The sequence below is a fragment of the Rousettus aegyptiacus genome, unplaced genomic scaffold, assembly GCF_014176215.1.
Source record: "Rousettus aegyptiacus isolate mRouAeg1 unplaced genomic scaffold, mRouAeg1.p scaffold_m13_p_4, whole genome shotgun sequence".
NCBI classification, from domain to species: domain Eukaryota; kingdom Metazoa; phylum Chordata; class Mammalia; order Chiroptera; family Pteropodidae; genus Rousettus; species Rousettus aegyptiacus.
Window position 1 is genome coordinate 22043247 of NW_023416307.1, and position 26351 is coordinate 22069597.

The 26351-nt window shown below is 39.1% G+C and overlaps 1 pseudogene; it reads left to right on the plus strand.

Annotated features, from left to right (window-relative positions):
- Positions 1–13766: 13766 nt before the first annotated feature.
- Positions 13767–13883, plus strand: LOC118601918 (annotated as a pseudogene).
- The last annotated feature ends 12468 nt before the right edge of the window (positions 13884–26351 follow it).

Genomic DNA, 26351 nt, shown 5'->3' on the forward strand with positions numbered 1-26351 from the left:
ATATTTTGCTATTCTTCATTTTCCTCATCTCAATAAATGACATTTACATTTGGCCAGGTGTTTAGGCTAAACACCCAGCAACATCCTTGCCTCCTTTCTTTCTCACATATCTAATTCATCAGCAAACCCTGTCAACTCTACCTTTGAAATGTATCCAGGATCCAATCACTCTTTACCACCTCCACCAAATCACAGGCTCCGAGCTGCCATCACCTCTCACCTAGATTATTGCGATAGCCTCCTATTCAGTTGCACCCTTAACCTGCCACCTTTAACCCCACACAACAGTTGGAGGGAACATTTTTAAGCATAAGAAAGTTCATATCACCCACTTGTTCAAAACCTCCCAAAGGTGCAATATCCTCCTGTCTAACCACACCTTCTCACACTCTCCCTCTTCTGCCCACTCTGGCCTCCTTACTGGTCCTCAAAATGCTAAGATGCTCCCATCTTAACTCCTCTTACCTTACCATTTCCTCTGCCTAGAACACTCTTCCCTTAAACAACCACAGCAATCACTCTCTTCCTCTTTCAGGCCTCCGCTTAAATGCCATCCCTTCGGAGAGGCCTTCCCTGACCTTTGCAAAATAGCTTTCCCCATCACTTTTTGCCTCTCTTACTTTCCTTTGGTCTTCTTTATAGTGCTTATCACAACCTGGCATCTTTGTTTCTTTTTTAAAATTGTTTTTCTCTATGAGAGCAAGAATTTTGTTTTGTTGTTTCATTCACTACTGAATCCTCAGCACCTAAAATTCAATAAATGTATGAATGAAAGAATGAATCGGGGTGGGGAGCTGTCTTTAAACACGGTAGGAAGACACTAACATAAGGGCAGCATTTCAGAAATGGGAAAAATAGTTTCTTTAATGAGGCCTGGTGAGTTTTTGTTGTGGTAATGGTGGTGGCTTCTTTTTATTTATAATCTTTGTATTAAACTCAGAACTACGCACTATTTAACCCTGCCAGCAAATACGAGTTCCCCATACTGGTGCTGTGATCAGTGTGGTAGCATCAACCAGGAAATGAAATCTTAATCATAGCATCTGCCACACACCCTTCACTTACAAGCCCGCAAATGAAACTCCAGCTAGGCAATCTCATTTCACTAAAATGCGGTTGGACCCAATAACTGGAGGCTGGCGCTCACAGCACATCGTTCTACCCAGTGCTGCCTAATCTTGACAAGCTTCAAGGTTTATAGCACCCTAACCTTTAACTTAAACAGAAAGGCATGTGCTGGCCTACTTACTTAGCAACCCGCAAGCATTTGAGTTATATAAGTCTGCCTGAGGGCTTTTTTAGTGTTACTGCCTCAGTTCCTTGCCAGACAAAAGGTGAAAAGATTTTAAAAATCTTTTGGGACTTACGATTACCGCTGTCATTACAAGTTTACAACCTAATGGCACTTAATGTTGGTGGAGAGAAAAAAGGGGACAAGTCATGTGGGATCCAGCTCAACCTACCCACAAACACATGAACAGGAGAACGAGAGGGAGAGGGAAAGCTTTCTTCATTTCCCAGAGGACTGGGCAGGAGGAACCACAGAACACCAGGAACTTGGAGGAAACAGCACTCAATCAGATGGCCGTATGTCAATGACAGCCCATGGTTGTCTCAGAGCTCCTGACCTGCTTCCTGTTCCAACCTGAGAGACCTGCGGTGTGATTTCCAGGTACCTGACTTGGGCAAGGCCATCCGAATGTTGAGCCCTGTGAGAAGCGATTAACATTCCAGAGCAAATGTGTTACCCGCAAGAAAGGCCACTTCCAGGAGCACCTGGCCACTTAGCCAGGTGCAGTTTGGTCCTCGTGACCTCAGGGAGTCACTTACAGATCAGATGTCAACAGGTGAAAGCAGCAGTCACTGGGGCAGCCAATTTTATTGATAGAATCGGGTTTACAGATTACCCTCAAAATACACTTAAGTGAAATATTAAATTTGCCATTCCCTAGCGGACTCCTTCTGGATTTGAAGGAAGGAAAGGCAGAACACCACCTTTCCTAATATCCCTATCCTCACTACAGTGATACCTGTTATGAAGTAGACTAAGAGTTTTCAGAATCAAGTGATTGTGAAGATTTGCTGGACAGATGCAATCTAAAAATAGATCAAATAGCTCGATCAAATAAAATCAAGTGATTACTACAAGCTGGAAGACTCCAAAATGCATCTATAGGCTGGTCCCTAGTATGCTGGAAACTTCTCTTAATGAATTAAAGAATAAGAACCAGCTATACTTTAGAAACCACAACACTACCAGTATCTTTCAACATCGACATTTGGTGGTAATTTGGAGTAGAGGTGCTTCCTTTGATCTCAGAGGGAGCAACTGTCCCCAAATGGGCTTGAATCCTTGAATGATGGGCTACAAACAATGGCCCTCAACTCTGGATGCACATTAGAATGACCAATTGCATATCCCAGTCTCTACAGATGGGGTCCAGGCAATAATATTTGTAAAGATCCTTTCAATGATTCAGTGGAGCCAAGAAAGAGAAACATTGTGCAAAAAGAAGAGACCTTGGAGCTCATCTAGTCCAGGGTTTCTCAAACATGTTTGGTCACAAGAATCACTGGGTGATTCATGGTTCTCTTCAGACTCCAAGACACCTTGCCCTGGAGAGTCTGATTCAGTGGGACTGAAGCAGGACCCTGGAATCTGTATGTTTTTACAAGCACCCCCACAGGATTGGTAATGGTCAAGCAAATTTGCGAAACTGATTTAATGCACCCTCATTTTACAGGGGCAGTCTGGTGTGCTTCCTAAGTGTAAGAGCTTCGTGGGCAGAGTTACTCCTGACACACCTTAGTATTGTCCTCAGAGCTTCGCACACACAGCAAGTGATCAATCAATAATTTTTGAATTAATAAATGGAATAATGGAGAAAGCAGCCAACCTGGTTTCAGAGTTTTGATTTTGTCTCTTAATGATCACATGCCCTTGTCCAAGACTGAAGACTTTGATTCTTCATCTATTAAATGAAGATAATAAGACTGATTCTATCTACAGCCATGGGGATCAGATAAAATACTGTTTTCAAATTGTCTTCATATAAAATTTTAGACATACATTAAGTATTGTCAGTATAAATGTAGAATTTAAGGGCCAGAAGTGAGAACAACTCCCACTTCACAGAGTTAATGGCAGAGCTAGACCTAACCCAAAGTTCCCTAACTTCCCTCCAAGTCTAGCCATCATTCTGCCACTGGTTGTGGAATTTTCTGATAAGTGGCCCAGCTGAAATATTTCATCCAAACAAGTGTAGTAGCACTATCTCTCTTTAGAGAAGACATTTTTCTTCAAGTATCTCAGCAGCCTACAGTTCTCAGAATTGTGAACTTCAAGACCCTCGGTGAGAAACCAAGAGCCACCCCAATGGAACGTCAAGGTTCCTGCATTTTTCTACTGGAACAGGACCCAGGAGGGGGAAATACGGTTGGGTACCTGCTGCTGCCTGTCCGCAGATGAGCCCAGCCCGGAGAGAGGGAACACCAAGAGAGTGGGCGGCCTCTGAACGGATGATTCTGTCCTTGCGCCCTCTCTTAGATGATGAAAAAACACACTGTAACAGGAATTAGAATGATCAGGCAACTTCAAGTACTCTGATCAGTCTTTTTATTTATAGAATAATCTTTTAACACATGTATGCTGAGTGTACATATACTGCAAACTGAGTCATGGGAAATGTCATATTAATTAGTTTGTTGGGAAAGAACCTGAGACCAAGCAAGGCTCTGTCCTGAAGATCAACCATAGCAGACTTACTATTATCTAAGGCAGCTGAAAAGTGTTTTGGCTTTGCTAGATCTATCCCATCTACTTTTTTAAAGGGAAAAAAAAAAGCTACAAACCACAGAGTAAGACTAGAGCATAGTATGTCTTTAGATTGCCCATGAAACTTGCAACACTGTTGCAAAGTCTCTGAGATATCTGTAAAAAGCTGACACCTTAAAAGGTAAGTCCAAATACTCCCAACCCAGAACGTAGATGCTGACCTAGCTCCTAAGAGTGATAAGAGCTGCATAATGTCAGTTCAGGGCTGACTTTGATGAGCTGAAAGAGTCCAGATAGTGCAAAGCCATCATTCTTGTACTTCATGGGACTACAGTACTGGCTGAGAGCTGGTATCAGGCTAAGTTCATTTTTCTCTCCTTTAATGATCCCATTATTTTTAGAAATGTTAGTATGTCAAACTCAAGGAGAAAGTAATACTTGCAGATTTTTTAAAAATGTGCCCATGTTTGCAAAATGCATTCACTAATGACTGTGTTAAGACACTAGGCAGGCCTCAGTGCATTGTTCTGAGTTCTGTTCTATTGCTTGGCTTTCATCTTGCATACAGGTATGGGTGTTTACAAGTGGCAGAGGGAGGCTGAGGAGTGGGGGAATGGCAAATTGGCCTTCCTCCACTGGGAAACGTAGTGGAGCTCATTCCAGCTAGCGGCTACTGTTTCATGTCGGAGGTCTAGAATCAACTCATAATCCAGATATGATCTTTGCTTTCATTTCACTGGGTTAGTAGGTAAAATATCAACAAAAAAAAATGTGATCATATCCTTTGCCTGCTTATTAATCTCACTGCCTAGGAAAGATCTTTGAAAGCTTTTTAGCCTAGAACATAAGGCCCTGGCTTCCTGCCTCATATTCTCTCTGTTTTAAATAGTTTTTCCTTTTATTTATTTATTTATTCTTTGGGGGGTGACGTTTAACTCCTCCTTCAAGATCTAGATTGAATTTTATTTTCAATGTAGCCCCTTCTCCTGGTTCCCATTTAAACAGGCTTCTTTCTGTGGGATTCATAAGAGGCAGTGTGATATAGAGATGTGAAAATCACTTTTAGAAACAGTGATAGTTCTGCAATTTACCTTGGGAAAATTATCAACCTTTCTGAATATCAGTTTTCTGTAATCTAGTTAAGTAATCTATAAAAAGGTATAAAGATATTTACTTGGGAATATGGTGATAGTTAAATGAGATAATGCTATAAAGAACCTAGCATAGTCTCTAATACATACTAAGATATCAATAAAAGTTTAGTTTTTTATGCTTGACATAAAATAAATATGCAATGTTTATAAAATGAAGAAATTCCCATCTGTACCCAGAGCGCAACTTTAAAATTTGTAATAGTCACATTCCAAATAGCTATGAGAGATCATTTTACTTCTGAATGTCTACCAGCTTCTCTCTTCCTCTACACTTCCTTTTCTCTCTTCATCCTCTTTCTCCCTCAAGCTTAAGATATTCTAGGAACTGAAATAGGGCACGAATGACACGTGTATTGCATATCTGACCTAGACCACAAGGCCATTCACAATAAGTCTGAAAACACAAAGCTCTCACTTTGCACATTACACAGATTATAGTGATCTTTACTTTTCTCTAAGTGCTAGCAAACTATGAATTAGTAACTTACCTTGGATCAATGTCAGATGTGATGGTCCAGAGTTTATAGACTCTTCCTCTTCCCCTTGATTTCCCCAAAATACAAGGAACCTCAGGACAAGCAATATGTGTGGGTAAATCCTACCTTTGACCCACGCAAATCAAAATTTGAGGCTATATGAAAGCTATTATATAGAAAGGCTTTGATAAAAGCCCAAGCATATTTCATGTGAAACATTGATTATTTATCAAAATCTATTTTCAGTTTAATATCCTAGAAAGACACATACTAATTGAGGAGATTAATATACTCTCTACCCAAGATTTGCAGATATTCAATGATGCCCAAAGCAGAGCCCTTACATATTTAGTATTTTCACTGAAGTGTGAGTCTGACATTTGAAATCAGGGTTGGCCCCATACTGGTGAAGAATAATTTCAAAATAGTAAAAGAAGCACCAGATAGCTACTTGGCTCTAGTTTGGGGTCTTCTAATGTGATGAACATTTAATACACATTTGGGCTGTTCAGTACCACTTCCGACTGGGGAATTTTCTACTTAGGAGGTCTATCTTGCCAAGGTAGAAGCCAGAAACTGATTTTTCTGGACTCTCTTGATGCTAGGCCCAGGCCTATGGCCTAGGCTTGGATAATTATATACCCTGATCAAATGACGTATATTTCAAATGGAAAGAGAGAGATGAGAAGAAAGAAATTTCCATGTGGAACCCATAACTGACAATGTATGGAGCATGGTAGAAAGTCATCCATCTCCCAGAGATGGTAGTAGGACAGGCCCAGTACTAGGGTCCTGTGTGGCGAGTCGTAATGCCTGCACCCAGGAGCAGTAGCATCTAGGTCTCTAGTGGGGCCTCCACCAGTGCAATTTGGGAATTACTCCTGGTAGTAAAGCTTCTAAATCTAAGTGTCTGGCCCTTCTGGAGAGTCTATCTACCACATACTGTTATTTAGAAAAAATTCCTTTTTTATTTAAACTACCTAATGGTGATCCTACCATTTCCAGCTAGGTACTCTAACTGAAATGGTGGTCCTACCATTTGCAGCTAGGTACTCTAACTGATTAACAGATATAACCAAACCTGGGCAAGTCATTCACCTCTATGACCCTGAATTTTCTCGGCTGAAAATAAGGGCTATTGTCTAAACCAGCTCTAAAGTGCTTTCCAGTTCTGAAAATCTGTGTTTATTTAACACCAAGCTGATTTTTCAGGGTGACTTTTCAGGTCAATTCACAGACAAGCCTTCAGAAGTCTTGCAATTTGGAGAAGAAAACCAGCACACACTATGTTTCAAAGAAGATTTTTTACCTGCTAGAAATGATTGTGTTTCCATGGCACCATGCTCCCTCTTACTTAGCAGGCACCATCAACAGCCTTTTAGGCCAACATCGTCCCCATGGAGTAGGGACACTGAATCACTACAGGAGACAAATGAGATAGGGGGAAATTGATATTTTTGAATACCCATGAAATAAGCAGTGGATTAGGCACTGCCCTACTTATGAATTCTCTCATTTTAATCTTCAGAGTAGCCTAGAGATGAAAATTATAATTTTCATTTTACAGATAAGAAAACTGAGACTCGAAGCATTCGGATATTCGTCCAAGTTCATGCAGCGAGTGGTAGAGCGAAGATTCGATCTAGGTCTTCGTTCTGCAAGTTTATTAACACGTAGGGTAAAATCCATTGGAAGAAGGGTCCATCTTCACCCTCATCACCAAGTCTGCTGAGTCGAAGTAGACTTGAGATGTGAAATTGTCTGTTTTAAAGTTAGGCACAAATTTATTTTACCTGAATAACCTAGAAAATTCCTAATAAGGCTCATGATGAGCTTCCCAAGAGAATAGAATCTTAAAGAGAATTTCAAAGATGGGAAGAAAGTCAGATGCATACCAAGAACACAAAGACTCAATAAGGAAAAAATACATTCTTGTTTCCCCACACCCTCCTCCACCCCCTTTTTTAAAACACAATCTCTCCTATTAACCCAATTCGTTTTCTAAAAACAGAAAACAAAATGAAAGCCTAGCATCCTAATGTATGTGACGCTCTTATAGGAAACTACTAAATGTTTATTAAGGCCATACCATACATGAAAGCAAAGAGAGAAAGCATAGAGCCTGTTTCACATATTGTTACAAATCTGTAATGTTAGAATAAAAGGGAAAACTGATTCCTACCAATTATGAAAATGTACAGGATTAAATCAATGGCTCTGCCAGATCTGACCAGCATCTGGTCTGCAGCAGGGGCCAAATAGATCTCATTTGGGATATTTATGAAAAGTAACTTCTAAAACATAAATCAGGACTATAAAATCATCATCTGATTACCAAAAATTTTAAAAGCAGAGAAGAAAGCATATTCAAGTGTGAAATATGGTTTTGGAGAAGGGAGGAGGCAGGCAGCTTTAGCACAGACAAGAATCAAAACTCAAAGAGCAAGAAGAGGGAGGGATGAACGTCTCACACAGAAAATTTAGGCTGTGCCTTTCTGGATACGGTGCAAGGTGAGGAGTCAAGCAATTAGCCGTTTTACTCCAGGTCTTCTTACAACCCAACATTTCGTTTCAAATGATGTTTTAGGCCAGATGAAAGAAGGCTTGGGGCCTTACTTATCCAAACAATCATTTTAATTTGTTTCTTTAAGATGTGGTCTTAAACCCAAGGAAACCTAATGAAGAATTTATGAACCCAAGCATAAGAGGAAGAAAAGGTTGGTATATTTATAAGTAAATAGGATGTACCGACATAGAGGTTTGATTTAGACAGTTTTAATTTGTAGCACAAAGATAACCTAAAGGCTCTGGTCTGCCGAAACTGCCCTGAGGATCCACATCAGGAAGAGTATGTGAGTTCTTGAAGCCATCACGGTCCTCATCCTCTGTCCCATAATAGACAAATCCAAGTTATAGCCAGGCCCCATTTGCTCAGTTTCAAGGAATGCCTAATTTTAGACTCAACCTAGATAGATTTCTGTGATTATATGATTTTTTAATTAGATAGTTTCAAAATTCTATTCTTTGTCTCTTCCCAAATTGTGAGGAGGTTTACAACAATCTTTTCTTTAGCAGGGTGGGCAGAATCTGAAAGAGGGAAAAAAAATCACAGAAAATGACTGCTTTTGCAGAAATCGTTTTACTGGCTAGACATATGAATCAGCAAAATTATTGTTTATTTTTTTAAATTGTAATACGTAAAATTAAATGGAGAAATTAATTTATTTGAGAAACATTTTTAGCACTTACTATATGTCATATACTGTGGTAGAAGTGAAGGACATAGGATAAGAAAGATAATGTTATCATCTTTGGGGGGCTATAGAGTTTAGTCAGGAGGATAAAGAATATCAACAGGTTATTTCAATATATTGTAGTAATAGATATGGGAGACTTATGTTCTGAAAGCCGTGGGGGCCCAGAAAAAGTGAGAGATCAAGAAAACTCCCCAGGGGAAGTGATACCTTAACTAAGTCAGAAAAGTAACCTGGAGTAAGCCAGGGAAAGAAACGGGCCTGTGGTGGGAAAGGGGGCTCGTAGACAAGGGAAACAGCCTGAGCGAAGACGGAGAGGTTACAGCAGCAGAGCAGGCAGAGAGAACCAAAGGCGGTTCAGCGCTTCTGAAATGTACTAAGTGGGAAATAACAGAAGATAATTCCAGGAGGTCCAGATCAGAGAGAACCTTCTATTCCATGTTAAGGGAGAGGCATATCTTCTCTAAGAGAAGTTTATTCAACAAACAAAGGAAAAAACAGAACCATTTTAGGGAAGTCTAGAAAATGCTAGAAGACTCAATTTTCCACAAGCAAATATAGCAAGGCAGGGACAATGCTGATAATACTTATCGACTTAGATGTAGCAACAGACCGAAGTACTTATAAGGCATCCCTAGTCCAAAAGGGCCTAAGACGTCTGTAAATGATGCTGAAAGAGAAGACCGAAAGTGGAAGATGAAATTTGTTCTAATAGTGAAAAATGGTAGTACAAAGTGGGCCCAAATCATAAGAGGCAGCCACTCAAGATCATCTTATTTCTTCTGTAGAAAGTTGCTGATGTTTGTTGGTTTGTTATTGGTTGGGTGGTTTTGAATTAATATAAGATAGAGCAGTGGTCCCCAACCTTTTTGGCATCAGGGACCAATGTTCCTATGGGAATCTAATGCCTGATGATGTGAGGTGGAGCTGAGGTGGTGATGCTAGCGCTGGGGAGTGGCTGCAAATACAGATGAAGCTTTGCTTGTTCATTGGCCGCTCACCTGCTGCTGTATAGCCCAGTTCCTAACAGGTCTGTAGACAAGGGGGTTGGGGACCCCGATAGAGAATCATTCTGAAATATCTAATCAGACATTGCTTCTTTACCTTAACAAATCAGTATTTATAAATTTAATGCCTCTCGGTTATGTAGCAATTTCTTATTCTCAAACTTTTTCACAAACTTTTCATTTGCCTTTGCAAGGGAGATAGATGACAATCATTAGTGCTATTTTTCAGGTGAGAACATTAAAGGTCCCCTCCAGAAAAGATGACTACCTTGCTCTATCTAGGTCACCCAGCCAACCGCAGGTAGGTATAGCAAGTGTTGAATCCTGCCTTCCAACCCAAATCCAGGCACTCCTCAGGGACAGTACTTGAAAGTCTGAAATACTAAGTGACTTATGAACAGAAAGACTGAATGGTGTTGGCTTAATTATTCTGTCTGGTTTCAGGAACTTCGAGTTCACACCTCAGACCTAACTTCTGAGCACAAAACTGTATTTTGGAGATTCTAGAGATTCAACACAAGAAGATCTGAGAAAAGAAAGCCGCTTTAGAGTCACTTAGACCAGATTTTAAAACTCCATTACCTACTAGCTGCATGACTTTGGACAAGCCAGGTCTTCTTTTTTTCATTTGTAAATTGGGAATAATAAAATTAATAGAAGAAAATCATTTTAGTGGAGTATCTGGTATTGAGTAGGTATTAAGTCAATGGTCACTGTCACAAATATGACCATAATTCTGCACCAGTTTGCAACCTTTGTTTCAAAAATTGAGGCTAAAACTTTTTCAGCAAATCTACAAAGTTCTGCTCTATATACACTAAAAAAGGTTGCAAAATATCAAAAGCTCACTTTTGGTTGCACAGCGATGCATCTGCATTCTCCGAGCACCCAGTAAGTAACCAATTGGGATAATGAACGAAAGCCTCTGTGAACTAGTTTATTATTAATTTCCCTCTGCTGATCAAGACAGAGAATACAAATCATTGATCGCTGGCAATTGTTTTTCCATGCCTGGGATCTGATTAAATGTTCTGCAATGTTGAAAAAGAGATGATTAAGGGGAGAAAAGTGATAAAACAGATGTTGCATAAAAAAACCCCACAATTTCCCATTGAATAAAGTAGTAGTTGTACCCATGAGAATTAGCTACACAATACGCATTGTTCCCTCAGGGGCTTGAGAAGCATTCTGTTCCTGTTCATTTGCCCCCTGGAAAAAAAGCCCAACCCCCTCAGGGAGTCATGAATTATTCTGTTTATTACCCTAGTCTGTAAAGTACTCTATATCTTAAGTGTACAGACTTTAAGGTTAAAATCCAGTATATTTCTTAATGCTTACTTCGGTCTAGGCATCTAACAAGTGGCACCGCACCTTTCATGAACTTTAATGACAACTTCGGCAAGCTGGTTTGCTCTCACACTCAAAGAACCAAGAGTGAAATGTAATATCGCCATGCAAAACTTTCTGTTGCCGTAGTTTCAAGGAAAGCTACCAAGAACTCTTTTTAAATGGCTTTTTGCTAGAGATTATCTATAACTTAGTAATCAGAAGAGGACCTCAGAGTTTATCAACATTTTTTTTTCCTAGGGGTAAAAATAAATAAAATGAAGGGGAATGGAAAGATGAATGGGTAAAAATAAAATCAGAGACCTGAAATAACACCATGTTACCCAAATGCTCTAAAGCGTTCTAAGTTGAAAGAAAGAAATTTGAATATAACCTATTTGATCAGAAACCAAAAGAAGACACAGAACAAATTATTTGCTATTGGGTTTCTGTTTAATATTCATAAGACTTTAAACACTTCCCTCATTACACGCCCGACTCCTCAAAATATAAAGTTGTTGACTTCCAGCACCTCAGGTTACTAGGTTTCTCTTTTAGGATTCTGGGTGGAAGGCATTAAGATATTTTGGGTAGAAAAAGATGAAGCATGAATGATGATTAGGACATAGAAAGGAACACTTTGTAAGAAGAGCCTTCTCATACCTTACCTACTGAGTACTATTTCTAAGGTAAGCTTCTCGTTGTCAGCAGTTAACATTCTGAAGCACTTAGATTCCAGCCGGAAAAATTTCGTCATTTTATATGAAGCTGTATGCCATTTTCTTTCAAAGTAAGCTGTAATCATTAGTCTATATATCAAACATTTTAACCTAACTTCTGAGCACGTGGTAGGATTGCACTTCCTGGCTCCCTTGTGTTGAGTGGAGCCAGTGGCTGGTTCTGATCAATAACTTCTGAACAGAAATTACATATGTCACCTCTGAGTTGTGTGTTTAATTCCTGGAATCATTCCCCTAGAGATTTCATTTTCCTCCTGCTATAATAACTGATGATATTCCAGATGATCGCTCTGTCATCCTGGGTCCAGAAATGAGGACAACCATGAGAAAGAACATCTTGCTAATTGATGATGGTCATGTGACATATAAGAGAATAAATATTTGTTGTTATAGGTGGCTGAAATTTGGGTATTTTGTTATAGCAGCATAGCCTAACCCATGCTGATTGATACATTTTACTTTCATAACTGTGCAAGCTCTAATTTGCTGAGGTAACTTCCCTCATTCAGGACCACTGTTCCCCCTCACACCCTCTCTCTTTTTGACTATTAATTCAGCTATAGCACTAATTCAATCTAAAAATCTCTGCTGTACTGTGGTTAACAAGTTTTATGTTGACAGAACATAATAATTTATGGCTAGTATCTTAATTTATTTATTGGGCACATTATTAACCTATAGTCTTTGTAGCCTGTGCATTTTTAATGGGTTTATAGTGGGATTATTCATTTATCCCTGTGTGTAAAATGGGTTCTTCATAATTCACCTGTGGCATTACCAGACATTAATTATCAGTATCAGGATCTCACTAATTGTGAAATCACTAATTGTGAAGATAAAATATGGTCGTTTGTACCTTGCAAAATCCTTTGCCATTTCTAGTAACAATGACAGAACATTTTATTAAATTTAGATTACTGGGCTTAAATCTAATTTAGATCACTAACTTTGCTAGCACTTTACCAACATAAGCATGGGATAGGAAGGAAGACTATGATTATGGATAAATAAATATTTTATTCCTCCTAATGATAAAATAATTTAAAGAATGTATTTGTGAATGTTTAGTGTTCTAGAAACAAAATTCAAATGCCTATTTTAGGCTATTCCCAAATTATATATATATCAAAGTTCTTTGATTGCAAGCAACAGAGTTCATATTTGGATAATAAGAAAAAATGGATGTTATTGTGATGATATGAAAAAGCTAACAGGAACTAAAAGAAGGCCAAATAACATAGCTAAAAATGAGCAGGAATCAAGAAGTTCTAATGGGTCCTGGCCAAAAAAAAAAAAAAAAAAAAAACCCACAAAATATCTAGGCAGCCTTACAGGGACACTTGTGATAAAAGAAATGATTGGTTCTTTAGTCATTCTCTCCAAGGTTTAAAGTCAAAAGAGTAAATTTGATTGCCAATTGCTAAGCTTAGCTCACATGCTTATACTAGGTCTGTACCAGGTAGTGGGAGGAAGAATCTAGGAGAAAGAAACTCCTGAGTTTCCTTCAGCTTCAAGAGTAGAAGAACAGAACCCCTAATTTGTCATCGTACAAAATGGCACACAGTAGAAGAATGTTTATTCCCCAAAAGGAAGTCAAAGTGCTGTTAATAGGAGAAATGTCATCTGGGTAGCTAAAAAGAACATCAAGTATCCACTATAATCTAGGTAAAAAGATGTTACAAAGGCTTTACTGAAGGCTTCCATAAATTGACATGTACTAAGGCATGTAATCTATTTAATTCTGTAGTGTATCAGTCTGAATTCCATCAGTGAAAAGAAATCACTCTTTCAAGCAAAAAGGACTTAATTCGGGCCGTTAAAGGCTTACTAAACCATTGACATGGTTTAATAAGGAAGTATAGAAATCAAGAAGTGCAGAATACAAGAAACTACCACTAAAAATATCAGCCTATACCACCAAAGTGGGTGATTTACAAGAGGTATCTAAAATCCAATGGCAAAACTTCCACGTCTGTCATATGCCACAAGAGCAATAGTGGCTTCTGCATATTTTCTGCCTTCTAAATCTCATATCTCTATGGCCACAGCACCCTGAACGAGCCCGATCCCATCTGATCTTGGAATCTAAGCAGTCGGACCTGGTTAGTATTTGGATGGGAGACCACCTAGGAAGACCAGGTGCTGTAGGCATAAAAAAAATAAAATAAAATATAAAACAAGAGATTGTAAGCTGACAAGGTCCTTGCAATCTGTGAGGTCAACCAAGGGTTGCCTTGCCTAAAAAATAAATAAGCAAACAAACAAACAAACAAATAATAAATCACATATCTCTCTTTGGTGAACCTGGAACCTGGAACCCGGCCGCAATGACTCTAGAAAGAGCAATTCTCAGAATTTCAGCTCCTGCAATTCAGAAAAGAACGCAGAAAAAGAGAAAATGGTGCTAAATTTCCAACAAACGATCTAGATTGAAATTATCAAATAACTTATCATTTGATCATTTCTTTTTTCTGTCATGTGGCTACAAAATTCATGTAAAATTGGGACTTGAAGGTTATTAATTCCACTTTCCTACTTCTAAGTAGTGCTATATAATTCAAGATTATTTTCTTTTATCTACTACTTCTCTCATTAATTCAATAAATATTGGGTATCTACCATGTGCCAAGAATTTAATTAATACATGCATTGGTGATATAAATTAAAAAGTATGGTTTCTTCCCTCAGGAATCTTACAGCCTAGACAGATAATTAAAGCAAATATGCATATGTGTACAAGGTACAATGGAAATATAGGGAAGAAAGGACAACTTTCCAAAGCAGATGACCTCTGAGCTAAAATCTGAAAGAGGAATAGGCTATTTTTAAGCAGTTAAGAGTAAAGAAGGTATTTCAGGTGTTTTCTCTTCAGTATTGGAGTTCTGTTCACCTTTCCTGGCACCAGTATCTCACTATTTTGAGTACTGTAATTTTATATCTTCATATCCAGTAGACCAGGTTTTCTTTCATACACTTCTTTTGCAAATATTTACTTATTTTTCCACACTCATTTTTGTAAACATTAAAATTGATTTTACAATGTGCAAGGAAATTTTGATTAAGCCTGGATTATATTTTATTAGATGGCAATTTAATCTCCAAACTCAAAAATTAAGCCAAGGGTTTAGCAGAACTATTAGACATCATCTAGTCAGACCTTATGTGATGTCTTCTGTATATTTCTCTTTTTTTTCTTTAAGCCTGGTTCTCCAGATGATTCTTTATCCCTGAATTGTGGTAAGTTCATAATTGTGGTAAGTTTTTCGTATAGAATGTTCTGTATTAGCTTTTCCTGAAACATATTGTGCTCTTTGATTTACTGATTTATGTCTTCCTTTAGGTAGGGAAAGTTTTCTGCTGTTATATTGTTGAACATGTTTTCTGTACCAATTTTTTCCTCTCTTTTAAGAATAGCAATTATGTATATGTTGAATTTCTTTTGTACCTTTATTGAATTTCCATCTATCATTTTCTCTAGAATAGACTTTATACTTACTTTCTTTGTAGTTCATTCTCTCAAGCCTATACATAATGTTACTCTATTTTTGGTCAATTTTATTCTACGTTATGTGGCATGTAATAAAATATTCATCCCTTAATTTTTTCTATTTTTCTTTGTTTATATTTAGTTTTCTTTTTGTCTCCTTCCATTGATATGCTCATAATCTCTTCTGTCAATCCCTATATCACTTTTTATAACTTATTTTTTAAAAAATCTTATTTTCTTTTGCAGATTTTTATACATGGTTCCTATCTTTCTGCTTATTTTTGAAAAGAGTTACCACCTGCTTAACAATATTGGTTTATTGGAAAACAGAATTCAGAGTCCTTAATTAATTTTATGGTCATATTAGTTTACTATCACAGCATTAATGTTTAACAAGCCACCCCAAAACTCATGTCTTACAAAACACTTACTCATGTGTTCATGAGTTGGCTGGAAAAGCTCTGCTTTAGCTGGGCTTGGCTCTATGCTTCTTGTAAGGTTAATGTCTTCTCCATCTCACTCTGGAGCCAGGTGAAAAGGAAGTAGCTACCTGGAGCATGCTCTTCTTATGGCAATCACAGGAGCGCAAGATGGCTAGCCAAACTAAGCAAGCACATTTCAAGCCTCTGTTTGCATGTTTGCTAATATCTCACTGGCCAAAGCAAGTCACAAAACCAAGCCCAAAGTTGAAGAACAAGAAATATACTCGATGTCACCATAAGCCATGGAAGAGCAGAGATATATAATTCCATTGAAGGAAGAAGTAAATAATACCACAGTGCCTTCAACAAACTGATTGTAAATTATGTCTTCAACAAAGTTTATCGAATCTATTATTTCTGCTGTCCTGGGGCCATTCTTTATCACTGTTTTGGACATTAACTAGTCAGTGAGATTCATAGTAAAACCATTAGATGATAAGCATTTTGGGTTCTGATCTGAAATTACTCATTTCTTCTTTTACCTTCTTTTACCCTTCACTCTTCACATCTAGCATTTTCTATCTCAGTGAACTATGTCATGATAGACTGTAGAAACAGAATGTCAGTATGGTTTCTGCTTCAAACCTACCTTCTTACCTTTCTGTGGATGAAATGAGGTCTTTCTAGAGGCATTTTCAACCTCTCCTTTGACCTGTCTTTGCCCCCAGAAGCATTGTTGTCCACATCTATCTGGTTTACAGCACATCAATCCTAGATCCTAAACCAAAGATGATCCAATGATCCATATTTCTACTATCAGCAAGCTCCTACATCCCAGGCCAAAAGCCTCAGCCTTTGCTATGCGTGCTTCTTGCTTTGTGGCTTAGGTCATGTCATTTTTCTTAGGTTTCATTGAATAAAGAGATTTTTTTCCCTCTGTCTTTTTTTTCCTTTGAAGTTCTAAGTGGGTTTTGAGGGTTAAAATGTTTTACTTTGCCATTTTTAAATGGAAGCCACAAGATTATATATTGAATGTACAATAAAATTAGAAACCCCAGGATTCTTTTATATTTGGTTCTGCTCAGTAATGTCATCTGATACTATAGTTATACTGTTGAATTTCTGGATTTAAGAGCATAAGTCTAAATTTATCCCTGTTAAGTGATGTCTTGTTAAATTCAATCTTGTCTGAAATTTTAAAGGATCCTGATCACGGCATTTAGTATATTTATCCATTTCTTCTATCTTCACATCATTCATAAATTCATTCAACTTACTGTTAATGTGTTCATCTAATCACTACTAAAATTGTTGATCAGGTGAGGCTAAAAGCCATCATCCCCACCTCCCCCACTGTCTGTCAGTTACCATGACCCATTTAACCTACATTTAATCTATCTTGTGTCCAAAGATAATGTGATGCATTTTATCAAATGGCTACTGAAATTCAGAGTTTTTTTTTTTTGTCTGCAAGATTCTCTGGTCAACTAGAGTAAGGGGTTGCTATGGTCTGAATGTGTCTCCCCCAAAATTTATATGTTGAAATCCTAATGCCTACTGTAATGGTATTAGGTGGTAGGGCCTTCCGGAGGTGATGAGGCCATGAAAGTGAAGCCCTCATGGATGGGATTAGTGCCCTTATAAAAGAGGCATGACAGAGTTCCCTAGCCCCTTTCATCATGCAGGGACACAATAAGTCATCTGCAATGTGGAAAAGGGCCCTCAACCAACAACGCTAGCACCCTCATCTCAGACTTTCAGCCTCTGGAGCTGTGGGAAATAAATTTTGTTGTTTATAAGTTACTCAATCTGTGATATTTTGTTATAGTGGACAAACAGACATAGATAGAAACTAATAATTTTAGAAGACCAAGACAACAATGACAAAGAAGAAGCAGAAGAAAGAATAGGAGGAGGAGCAGAGAAAAAAGAAAAAGGAAGAAGAGGAGAGAAAATATAGAAATTTGGTAAAAATAGTTTGGTTAGAGACTAGAGAAGAAAAATACAAGGAATGGAGAAACTGATAATAATATAACGCAGTCATGGAACAAAAAGAACTGCAAAATATTTTAAATTCCATTTCCTATATTCAGAGAAGTAAATCTCTAAACCAGAGTTAGCAATGCTATGTTCTATGAGGCAGGATATTTAAAAGTGTCACACTATAGAATGGGTACTTTAACTAAAGGCTCTCTCAGAGTCTTTGCATGCTAATGGATACTGTTAATCTCCAAAGTGGCTATAGTGTCCAGGATTGAACAGAAGTGTTTGATCAGAAACTATTTTTACACTAGCCATCTCTCAGGATTAGGGTTACCAGACTACATTTTGTTAAATGCTAGTATAAACAATCCATTTTATTGTTTGACCAGCCTGGTGAGCACATGGAAATGATTGCCAAACTTACCTTGACTTTACGAAGAGGAATCGCTTTAGTTTACGTTTTTCATCAGAAAAAAAAAGGGGGGGGGGAAGGCAAAGCCCTGCTTTATGATGTTTGGCTCCAGAGACTAGAGTCAAAATGAAATTCACATAGAAAACAAGACCTGAGTTACAGGAAGACAGCAGGGGAAAGACTAAAAAAAAAATTAAAATTGAAGGCAAACCCATGCTCTGCCACTGCTAACCAGAAAACATTGTTTGAGCGAAGAATGTCTTCTGTGTTTCAGTTTTCTCCTCTGTAAAATGGGGACAATACTTACCCTTCCTGCATCATAGAGCTGTTATGGGTGAAGTGAGATAATGTCTATGAAAACTTATTATAAATGTAAAGCACTTTAAAATTGTAAATGTACATTACTCAGGGAATACTAACAGCTATAACAAGAAAATCTCAGTAGCTTAACATACCAAAGATCTAGTTCATGTTCAAATCACAGTCCGCAGAAGGTTATTAAAGTGGGTGCTTATGTCAGTGTGCTCTACTTAGTCATTCAGAGACCCCACTTCCATCTGGTTGTGCTACCATCTTCATCAAGTGACTTCCAAGGTACTGGAAGGGATGGGAGTACTGGAAGCCTTATTGGGCCATCCCATTAGCCAGGATAGACATGTGGGCCCAACATACCAGCCAGTGGCAGGAAAAGGCATGTTCTTAGGAAGGGAGGAGAAGTATATGTATTGGCATTCACTGACACAAGGTATTGCTAGTAAATGACTAAAAGTAAATGGAATAAAATATATTGTGCCTTGCACACTGCCAGCCCAAGGGCTGTTCTCTCTGAACGATCTGAATCTATGATCTAACTTAACTAATTCAAAAGGAGGATTTCACATTTCAAGCTGATGAAGTGTAATTTAAATCTATTCACTCTAAATAAAAAGAATTTTTGAGTATTGAAAACCAGATGAGATCCTCATTATAACTTTCTAATAATTAAGTAAAAGCTAATGCTGTCAGAAAAAAAAAATCCCCTGCCTTCCTCACAGTATGAGGTGCAGTGTGCCTTCAGGTACTACTTCATTTGCAGAAAAGCTAAATAAGAATCCCATTAATTATTTTTAATAATATTTTATCTTGTCACAGAGGTAATAAATGTTCATTATAGAAATGTTTAATATAGATAAGCAGCCATTACTAAAAAATAATCACTATTAACATTTTCCTTTAACTATTTTATATCATACGAAGGTTAAAAATTTGAAGACTGCTTCTCCATATGGAAAAATATAAATGAAATGTGCCTTCTCTTATCACTTGCCTTTTGCGTAATTTAATTCTTATTCATTCTCTGGCAATTGTGAAGAAAACCCATTCCCTATCCAGTTCAATCTACAGCAGTAACTTACCTGGTAAATTAATCGTCTGTTGCTGCATAACAAACCACCTCCAAAATTAGTGTGTTCCAGGAACAACCACCATTTAGTATTCTTCAAATGTTGTTGGTTGACTGGGCTCAGCGGGGCTATTCTTCTGCTCCACGTAATGCTGGCTGTGGCTACAGTCTTGCAGAGATTCACATGTACTGGGTCATTAAAATGGCTGAATCAGATAACTGGTAGTTAGTGCTGGATATTGGCTGGAACCTCAGATTGAGCTATTAAGGGAGCACATCAATTCCACATATGGGGCTGTTCACATGGCTTGAGCTTCTCACAGCATAGAGGCTAGACTCCAAGAGGTGTAAGCTACAGATTTCTTAAGGCCTTGCCCCAAAAGTTATGTGATGTCACACAATTTTTGTCAAAATAGATCACAGGTCATCCTAGATTCAAGGAGATGATAAATAGACAAACGACAGGATCACGTTGTAAAAGAGCATCGGAGGGAACATATTCCACATTGCTGTGAAATATCATAGGTAGTAAATGTTGCTCTTGTCAGTGGCTTTAAGGACCCATCCCCTTCCCACCCCACCAAGGTCGACAGATACAAGGCATCTATAAAAATTACAGCTACTATCTCTTGCACCCAGAGACTTTCCCCAAGCCTTATATCCTACCTTCTATTTCAAGCTTTCTCACTCCTTAAAGTGGCTTTCCAGGACTTGTACCTAGACACTTCCTTCCTGCCTGGTCTCTGTAATTAATAACTTATTACAAACCAGAAGCAGCTCCAGCACATCTCCACGAGAGGAGCCTGGAGACTGCAAACATGATGGAAGTAGCAGTCAAAAGTATGTCACTTGTACATGGAACACAGGTTTATCTGGATGATGGAGTTGGGGGTGATGGTGGTTGTCAGGAAATTAGAGTTATATGGTGCTGCCATTGCAGGTCGTCGTGTCAGGAAAACAGTAGGAGGTAGAGGAAGGGGGTTTCTTCTCAAGACACTGTGTCCCCAAACATGCAGACATACACATGCTCACACACACACATGCAGCCATACACACTCATACCCATATGTCACTCACACAACACATGCAGAATATACACTCACACATCCACGTAAGCACATACACTTACAAATATACACACTCACACATACTTTTTCATAAACCAATATACTCACAAATAGACACGCTCTCACACTCACACAAACATGCACACATTCCCACACACTCAGACAAACCCACAGCCAAAGCCCAATCTCCCAGCCCCTTAGCAAATCTAGAGGGGAGTGAGGGGGTCAATGGTTTCCCTTGAGCTTGTCCTCCAAAAGTTGTACCTTTTCAACCATTTGTAGGTAATAGGTAGTCATGGCGTTTATGGACTGTGATCCTAAGATGAAACGGCATGAAAGAAACACAGTGAAGAGAATATAGTCAAAGATAGGTGCTTTCTTTTGTGTGTTTCCATGCCACCAAATGGTGCACCCCACCATGCCACCCAGGCCCACCTTCCTGATGTCAGAACCTGGATGTGCTGCTGGTCAAAGCCCCACTTGTCTGGGGGAGGAGGGGCAGGAGAGGCAGACCAGGGTTCCCCGAGACCATTTCTGTGGCAGATTTTCCCACAGAGATGTTGATCAATGATTAGATCAAGCCCATACAAACCCCAGGGGATTAGATTCCAAGAAAAGATCATGTAGCAGAGGGTTTTCCATTGTGTGGCTATCAACTGTGAGCTTCAGAAAGCAAGAGGAAGCCAGTTCTGGGAAGTGTTTGCAGAGGTCAGAGGGAGAGGAGGTCAAGGTTACAGTAGGGCAATGGGATGGAAAGTGATACCTTTTCTAAAAATTTGTCAGCCCCTACCATTTTTAATATTTCTTTAGTATTGTGAAAATAAAAGGGTCAGAGGGAGATAAAGGTGAGCTTTTATCCTACTGAGGATACATACTGTTTTTGTGCCTTTGCACATTTATTTCATTTTAGTGTCAAAGAGAAACCAGCATGTCAAAAACCCATGAACACAGTTCATTTGTTTTATTGGGAAGGTTGAAGCAAAATCATTTGAAAAGACCACTACTTTATATCATGATGCATACGTCAACCTTTCAACTTCAAATGTAGCCTCCAAAACATCAAAGTTGATTTTTTTTTTCTTTTTTGGTTAAGTGTACAATGACAAATGTACCAATTTTAGGTTCCAAAAGAAAACCTCAACCTCAGGCTGACTTCTCCTCATTGAAGGTTGGTAAATCAGAGGCAAGAAAGACAAAGAAACTGTGTAGTCAAGTCAGGGCAGGCCGACAAATATTTACTGAGCATCTTCTGTGCATCGGCACTATGCTGGGTGCTGGAAATAATATGAGTAAAAAGAGTCCCTGTCTTTAAATGTTTTGTAGCCTGGTAAGGCTGGCAGAAGGATAAGAGATACTAATATAAATCACTGAAGCATATACAAGGTGTTATGGGACGGCCCCACCCAGAGGAGATGGCACTAGAACTGAGAGCTGCAAAATAAATAGAAGATGCGCAGGCAAAAAGATGAAAAAGCAGCTGACAAGGGGACAGTCCAGCTTAAGGAGAGGCTAAGAGACTTGAAACAGTAAGGTGTGTGCAGGCAACAAACCCTAAACCATCCAAAGCCTCCAGGCGTTCACTGTTAGTCAAGGAGCAGCAGGAGATGAAACTGGGGAGGTGAGAAGGGCAGGAAAGAGCTTCTGTGCTTGTAAGGAGCTTACACATACCTAGAGGTGACAGGAGACAGGGGACTCAATAGCCAGATTTGCATTTTTAATAGAGTCCTTCTGGCAGCAGGGAAGAGGATGGACTAGAAAAGAGTGAGACCTGAGGCAGAGGACCAGGTGGCGAGCGAGGTGATCATACCAGCAAGAGACGTCAAGGGCTGGAGCCAGGACCTTGCATTGGCCCTCCTTGTCTTTTTTGCCCCATTTCAGATGGGCTGCAGCTACATCTTCATTACTTTTGGTTTGTCAGCCTCTGCTTATGGGAAGCAAATAAATATAAGGCATATTTGGGAAAGCAAAGGGATTCACTGGGTGACTTCTGCAGTAAAACATGGCAGTAGTGCAGTGTTCATTATAAAAATTGCATTCAACTTACAAGCCATGTTGTTTTGTGTGCTGCAACCTTTACCAATCCTCCAACCACCTGAGGAAGAGCAAGGAGCTGTACTTCTGAAGACAAGGAGACTAACACTAGTACTTCCCTGCCTGGTGGTGGGGTGAGGTGGAGGAGGGGAAAGAGATCCAAGTTCAGTGTCGATCACATACATATACTATCTGTAACAAAGGAGACAGTACCTGGGGAATAGATTGTTAATCATATTTCTTCATTCTTCTGTAATAAAATTATACATTCACACCATTGCCACCAGCTGAGTATACCTCCCTGCCCCCGGCCTTTAGCTTGACCATGTGACATCTTCTGACCAATGGGATGTCTAGCAGAGGGTAAAATGTGTTTGCAGAGTTTGACACGGAAGGCCATGGAAGAACATGCTCTGACTAGCTGCTGCCTTGTCGCTAGAGTGACATACATGGGATGGAGCCAAACCTATCCCTACAGCCTGAGTCAAGATCATCAGCCAAACCCCAAATGACCCAGAGACCCAAGAGCAAGAAAGATAAGCATTTGCTATTTAAGCCACTAATATTTCGAGGTTCTTTTTAATGAAGTATTGTTGCAACACTAGCCTAGTGATACACACTGCTAAGATATGTTCGTGCCAAAAGGCTCCTGTGAATATCCATGAATATCAGTTTGCTGCATGTGTCAATGGCAAAAGGCATCCACATTCTTGTTGGCTCAGCCACCCCTCCCTGCCTAAGAGGCCCACGCAGGACATGCCAGAGCCAAGGGTCCTTCGGCTCTCTCACCCCAGTGCAGGCTTCATTCAGGTTTAATGAACTGCTCTTCTATTTGTCTAATGCCACTATTTTCCCCAACTCGACTGTACAGTACCTGGACTGTCTAGGAAAACCCATTACCTCTATTAGTCTGCCAATAGCAAATCAGTAGAATTGCTTGTTCCTTAATTGATAGAATACACTCCCCTCCTCCTGATAGATTACCCTAGTCTAACAGCTCCAAGACCAATTCCCCAGTGCCTGACTACCATCCAATACAGAGCAATCGGTTTATACTTTCAGTAATAAATCCTAACCTATCAATATATAATAGCCCTTCATAATCACCATCCACAGATTCTGTCTGGATTCAGAAGCAACCACTAGCCATTTTTTACATGCCTATAATTAGCAGTGCCTAGATGATGTTTGTGCATCCTAGCACAACACCCTTGTCCAATAATGATAACACGTTTTACATAAATTCAAGCTGACTTAATTCTCTTGTCGGGGTATGGAGATATCAATATATTTATGCATGTGGAATGTTCCATAAATTAAAATAATTTAGCTGACCTGAGCGCTGTGGTGAGAGAACCAATTCCACCTTTCCAAGAGGCTGACTGTGGGCTGGTGCAAAGGACCGTCTCATACAGATCAGCAAAGATGGCTGGCTAGAAGAGGTAATGCACATCATTTATTAAACCTCCGTAGATCTAAGTGCATTTTGCAAGCTTATGAAGATCTCATATCCATCTAAGAACAACCAGTTTTAGACCAAAGTGCACAGTCCACTGATGTTTAACACCAAAAAGGTACCCACATAACCTTTGGGAGAGGAAAATGAATTTACATTAAGGGGAGGAAGGGATGGGCTAGGCAAGAAAGCTAAGCGCAGATCCTTCAAATGCCTCTTGCGAGCAAGCTCACCAGCTATGAGGACAAGAGTGTCCCCTTGCTTCTTATAAATTAAATGTCGCAAAAGAAAGCCGATGAGAGGAAGGAAAGAAAAAGTGTCCTAAACAAGGTAATAAAACTATAAACTTAATGAGGGCCAGTTTACTGCTTTGCAGTCTCTCTACTTTATAACATGCCCTTATGAGCCAGGCTGTCAGGATAATGTAATTGAGAACTTGCTATAAAACATATGTTTAATGGAGCCAGGGGCCAAGGAAAACACTGTGTAATTGTAATAAGCAGCCTGGTAAGTAAAATGATATCTTTTAAAGGTTAAAATAGAGTTGCTTTCAGAACTGGGCCAATCTGCTACTTCAAATATCGCTTCGCTAATGATTTCTTCACTTCACTTACAGAATGCATCTCTGAGGAGATTTGTTACAAATGTGTTCCCTGCTTGGGAAGTAAACTGCTCACCATACAGAAGGCTTGGGCATTTATTCTTTAGTTTTATATAACTTGGAGAATGATGTTAAAATTGGCAAATGCATCTGAGGCACACCAGGCCACAGGATTTTTTTTTTAATCCACTCATTGTCCAATGCAGTTCAACTTGAAAGAGATACAGCAGAGAAAAGATTGATCCTTTGTGGCCTATTCTCTTTCCAGAAGGTAAAAGCAATTCCCATCAACAGAGCCCAGTGCCCCATGGGGTCATCTCCATTCTGCTCTGGGGAATTCGTCGCTCATCAGGGCATGAATGTTTTTTAAAATAAGAAAGAAAAAGGGGAAAATGCAAACTGATTCTGGGAGCTGGAAGACCCCACCTGTTAAAGGCCCATCCCTACTCTAAACCTAGTACTTGCTGACCGTGACCACAAAGATCCTCCTTTGGGGAACTATAGATGAGTTTCCTTTTAGGCTTTTGAGGTCGGCATTAAAAAAAAATTACTCATATCCACTCATTCTGCCCAATTCTACCAACTGTTTGTTTTGTGGGAGAATTGAGGGACTGAGGAACAGTACAACTGATTAGCAGAACAGTCTGGCTCCTGCTGAGAAAACCCCGAGAGGCAACACACTCCCTCAGAGAAGTCAGTGACTTTCAATGTGACTTTGAGTGCTTCATGCGATCTCTCTGGAGTACAGTTAAAGCACCTGTAAGAAATAGGACTTGTACAAATGATACCACAGGAAGGGATGATCTAGCAGATCTCTCACTTACTTCCAGTTTTAATGAAATGTGATCAAGTATAGTAACAAAATTACGGGCCTGAGAGTTTGCGAAATGGGCCCTCCCTCTTCTTATACAGTAGTAAAACTCCTAAGTTTTAGCTCACATAGCTGCCCAGAATAAAGACTACATTTCCCAGTCTTACTTATAGTTAAGTATGGCCATGTGACTAAGTTCTGACCAATGATATATAAGCACAGATGTCATATATCAGCTTCCGGGAACCTTGCATAAAAGACAAGTCATATATGTTAATTCCCGCTTCACCTATTATGCTGCCTGGAAGATTGATGCAATGGCTGGAGCTCTTGCTGCTATTTTGGACCATAAGGATGAAGGCTTAACTTAGGGATAGTGGACCAGAAAGATGAAAGAGCTGTATCCTGAGTTTTTCATCTAGCCAAATCCCCATATCAGTCCTAGATTGCCTAGCTCCACATTCTTACACATAAATGCATTTAAGTCACTGTTATTTGGTGCTCTATCACTTGCAAATAACCTATGAATTGTATGTAACATATAATTACATAATTAATTATTTATTCCACAAATATTGACAACACATATGTATAGTCGCCATTCACCAGAGTGGTGTTTTGAAAACATAAAACTATTATATCACTTTCTTACTTAACAACCTCTATCAGCTCCCATTACATATAGAATAAAACCCAACTCCTTATGTACCCCACAAGCCTATGAAATGATGTTTGATCACATCTTGCACCTTTCTCTGTCATGGCTCAGTGTTGCCCCAACCATCAATGTCTTCTTTCCACTTCTGGAAACTTTCAAGCTCTTTCTGGCCTTGGGGGTTTTATAGTTACTATTTGTTCTTCTTAAAAGATTCTTGCTCAGCTCATTGCATGGATGATTTGCTCTAATTATCCAGGTTTCTGTCCAAATGTAACCCCTCAGAGAGGTCTTCCTTAACCAGCTTGTCTAA